At 38.7% G+C, this 4909-nt stretch overlaps 1 protein-coding gene across 1 annotated transcript in view; it reads left to right on the plus strand.

Annotated features, from left to right (window-relative positions):
• The window catches only part of LOC103744831 (olfactory receptor 11H1-like), a 25898-nt gene that overhangs the window by 3873 nt on the left and 17116 nt on the right, over positions 1–4909 (plus strand). The gene's annotated exons all lie outside the window — the stretch shown is intronic.

Raw genomic sequence — 4909 nt, forward strand, 5'->3', positions numbered from 1 at the left:
GCTGAAGAGATGCCTTTAAGTTAAAAATTGAGCACTGAATGATCATTTTAATATCTGAGATCATTCCTTTTCCATGATTTATTTTTTCCCTCTCTGTCCATACTTGAAAATTTCCCCATACAATGTATTTATCCACTTTTCAGTAATATTGTATACATGAAATATATTTAGTATAATGTTATTTATTTTTATCATATTTTATTGTATTTTACATATTCTTTATTGCTATAATAAACATGCTATAATTTGATGGCTATACAACCCTCTCTTTTTCATGATTCATATTGTGTCTTTGAAGGATGCTCAGCAGGGCATTTCCTGTGCTCAACCACGGTGCTCAAAGACCTACAGTCCACTGCCCCTCGCGTTTGGCTCCATTATACGTCTGTTATTTAGAGTTGCGTCTGTTATTTAGAGTTGGCCTATAAGAAGCTAATTGATCAATAGATAGGTACATAGGTAGATATATAGACATATGGTAGATATTTAAGGAGATGATGATAGATAGATAGATAGATAGATAGATAGATAGATAGATAGATAGATAAGAAGTTCAAGGCCACTCTCAGCTATATAGTGAGTTCAAGGCCAGCCTGGGCTACAGGAGACTAGATAGATAGATGATAGATATTAGATAGATGATAGATAGATAGATAGATAGATAGATAGATAGATAGATGATAGATGATAGATAGATAGGTGATAGATAAATTTGGATTGGGGTTAATAGGGGGTTCTACAAATATGGGAGGGGTTTCAGACACTGAAACCTGTGTTATTGTCTAATACTGATGTACTTAGGGTGTCATGGGTAAATTCAAATCATAATTTTTGATACCACAACAACATGCCATAGTCCATAATGAATTGGAATAGCACACCTGTGCATGTGTACAGAGATGGAAGGAAATGGATTTCATTGTGTAGGATGAATATGCTGGACATGCTTAGTCTAGAAAACTGATGGACTCGATGTGGGATTGTATGGTTAGCACTGACATTATCTTGAGTTGGGTTTCTTTTTCCTGTCATTCCACTTTCTGTCCTTACTGCCTGCAGGGGTACAGAAGGAAGGGTGAAAGTACACTTCGAGTGCCAGACTGATGGGGGATGGACACTGGTCTTGAAAGCAGAAAACTGTGTTTTGTTGTGCCTTATGGATGGGATTATATAAGAGTGTCCCATGGCCTAGTTGATATAAGCAATGCGTTCCTGTGAGAATAAATTTAAAATTAGAATTCCAAGATCATTTTATTTTATTTTTTGTCTTTTTGAGACAGGGTTTCCCTGTAGTCCCAGCTGTCCTGGAACTCGCTATGGAGACCAGGCTGGCCTCGAACTCAACAAAGATCCGCCTGCCTCTGCCTCCCGAGTGCTGGGATTAAAGGCGTGCACCACCACGCCTGGCCAGAATTCCAAGATCATATAAACCTAACACCCAAAGCAAATATCGCCCAGCAATAATCAGCTGCCAATAATTCTTCAACTAGGATTGGGGCTTGCTGTTCGTTTCCACAGTTCTGTGCTGGGTTTTTGTCTGCCTAAGTTTGCATGGGTCTTGTGCATGCTGACACCATTGCTGTAGGTTTGCATGAGAAGAGTCCCAGGAGCCTGTAGGACTATTTCCATATGGTCCTGCACCCAAGCCCTAGCTCTTACAATTTTTGTTCCCCCTCTTCTGCAGTGGTCTCTGAGCCCTGGGTGGGTGAGTGGATTTTAATGTAGGAATCCTGTCCAAGGACCCACAGTCTTCAGACTCTAAATTTCTGCATTTTGGACATTTGTGACCTTTTGCGTTCCTGGCCCTCTGCTTCATGAGGGAGCTTCACCGATGAGCACTGAAAGATGCGTTAGTGGTCCTTCATCCTTTGAAGACCACACATTCTTAAAAGCAAATTGTATTTACTAACAACGTGTGTGTGTGTGTGTGTGTGCGTGCACGTGTGTGTGTTATTTCATATATATTGTATTTAGAGACAGTAGAGTATAGGATAATTCAGGATTTGTGCATTTGTGTGTTGCGTCATGAAACATGGGAGTTTCGTGATTGCAGATGTGGAATGCTGCTGCAGTGAATCTACTTACCTTTACCAGGTGTTAGTGTAGTGAGATAATTTATTCATTTTTATTTAGAAATGTTCTTCCTGTGTCTGTAGAAGTGATCTTTGTCTACTGCTTAACATAATTGCATGATAGACGTAGTAACGTCTTGGCTTACTTCTAAAGTGAGCAACTGTAACTTGCAGAGTGCAAGATTTTGAGAGGAAAAAATGACTTAGACTGTGTTTAAGTGTCAAACCTCAAATGCTTTGTTAGTGACTCTAGTTAAGCCACATGAAATACTGTCATAGGAAATGATCAAACATTGATAGGACCAAGTTTTTCTGTTTTAAATGCTTCTACTTTCTTGATTATCAGCTTGATCTAAGTAATAACTCGAGTAACCCTTTATATTAGTGTTTCTAAATACGTAGGTGTGTAAATAGAGCGCTTAACGTTGCATGCCCATTGTTGCCTCCTAGAAGAAAAGTATGGTTTTTTTGTGGTGGGGGGGCATTTTTTGTTTTTACAAATGTAAATAGTTCCAACCAGAGAGTCTCTATTCTGTGCCGTATAGATGTACACTATGGCATTCATCTAAAAAAATGTTTATTGTGCTTCTTTCTATGTATAGTTAAAGTCTGTAGTCAGTATTTAAGATCAGTGTGCAACTGTGCTGTTTGGCAGGGGTGGGGGTGGGGTGGACCCAGGACCCTGTTCATGCTAAGAAAGCTATGACCAAAGCCTATCGTTGATCACATTTAATGAAACCTGCATTTTAGCAGTTTTTTATCTTCCTGACTTTGTCTTTTATAAGAGTTGCCAATGATTTATATATTTTTTAATTTTCATACATTTCCTTTCTTCATAACTAATAATTATAGTTATGATGAGCTACAAGGAACTTGGTCATCTAGAAACAAGATGTCCAGCTTGAGAAGTGAGCAGACCATATTTTGAATGACAGTCTGTCTCACTAGTTGATGAGTCAAGTGTTTATGTAGATAACAAAATATTGTTAATCTTTTTAAGAGAGTTTCAAAAGTAGCAAAGCCTAATTTTCATAATAGAATAAAATAGTTTTTTGGGGGGTGGCAGGGGGGATAAGTCCTGGCTGTGTAGCACAGGTTGGCCTTGAACTCACTACGCAGCCCAGCCTGGCCTCCCACTCAGGATGCTCCTCCCTCAGCTTCCCAACTGCTGGTGTTGGAGGTGTACACCACCTTGCCCAGGTCCATATTTTACTTTGAACATGTGCCAAAGGTGACTCTTATTGTAAAGGAATCTTCACTTTTAAAAAATTATTGCCAATATTAAGAATAAATTTACATTATACACCGTAGTTCAATTTAGTGGTTGATGCAAGTAAAAGCAAAAGGCGACCCTCAATAGTGCAGCATAATTCTACACACCAATTCTGAGAGACACTACATAGCAAGTTTAAACAAAGAAGCAAGAGGAAGCTGATTGCTGGAATGTTAAATTTAAGAAACACCTTTAAAAGCAACAAAAGACAAAGACATCACAGATACCCGGGGATATCCCTGAGCCAAGAAAGCCCTGTAGAGGAATAGTAAAGTAGGAGGGACCTACAGCTGCCCTCTAAAGCCTTTATGACTAAGTTCCTTCAGCACCTGCAACTGGCAGGCTTTCCACATCCCTCTCCACACACGGAAAGCCAGCAAGTGATAGGATTTCTTTTTGCAAACTCAGCTCTTCCTGGAGTTAGAAAAGTAGTCATATCTCGTTAGCCTGTATTTGTGGTATAGCAGGTAGCCTTGGTTCATGTTCACCCTCCACTGTGTTTTTTAAAAGACTGCAAATAAAGTTTTATCTTTAAAAGTATTTTAGCAGTAGCATTTTACATGTAAAATAAACGGTGGTTCTTTCTCAATTTTCATATGGTTTTAATATAGATAGAGTTTTTCAGTTATATGTATGTAAAATTAATTAGCCACATTTAGTTTAAAAGTTTAAGTGATCCCTTTTCATATAAAAGCAGAGATTTTATGGGTCTGGAGAGATGGCTTAGCGGTTAAGAACACTGGTGGTTCTTGCAGAAGACCCGGGTTTGAATCCCAGCAAACAACTGTCCATAACTCCAGTCCCAGGGGATCCGACAGCCCCTCCTGACCTCCGCGGGTATTGCACGACACGGGTGCACTTAACCTACATGCAGGCAATACATGCATACACATAAAAAATAAAAGTAATGATTTTTTTTTTAGGAAGTTAGAGATTTTATTATGTTGCAACACTGCTCTGTTTAGTCAGAAATACTGAGCATTTAAGCTGTACTAGACATTTCCCTACACAAAGGCTATTGTGCAGCTTTTAGGCAACATGACTTATAATACAGTTTTGATTCCTTTACATAGAGAAAATGTACTGAACCTTCACTATCTATATATTAAGCATTCAACCTTGTAGAACATGTATGAAGTCAGCATGCAGTTTTGTATTTTCATCATAGTGTAAACTTTTTCATATTAGTTAGCAATGTCTTTTGTGGTCAGAAAGCAAGTGCCTTAAGTCCTCCATTTGGCCCAAAATGTGACCTTCTGAAGGAGAAAGACTGATCCTGAGAGAATCCATCCCCTAAAATGGGCCCCACTGAATGTGTAGGGCTTCTGGGGAGGGACTCTAAATCATGCACACTGTTACAGAAGGTCCAGGCTATAAGGTTCAAGGCCCCCCAGTGAAAAGACGTATTTTCTTACAGAATATTTTATTTTCTAAATGTATATGGTACATATGGTATATATGGTACAGCAGTTCCTAACCAACTTTATTTTTGTAGCATCATGTGAAAATATTGTCCCTCTGAAGTCTAGTATGTTTCATCACTGGTTTCCTTATAAGTCAACAG

The sequence above is a fragment of the Nannospalax galili genome, unplaced genomic scaffold, assembly GCF_000622305.1.
Source record: "Nannospalax galili isolate Female #2095 unplaced genomic scaffold, S.galili_v1.0 scaffold842, whole genome shotgun sequence".
Classification (NCBI taxonomy): domain Eukaryota; kingdom Metazoa; phylum Chordata; class Mammalia; order Rodentia; family Spalacidae; genus Nannospalax; species Nannospalax galili.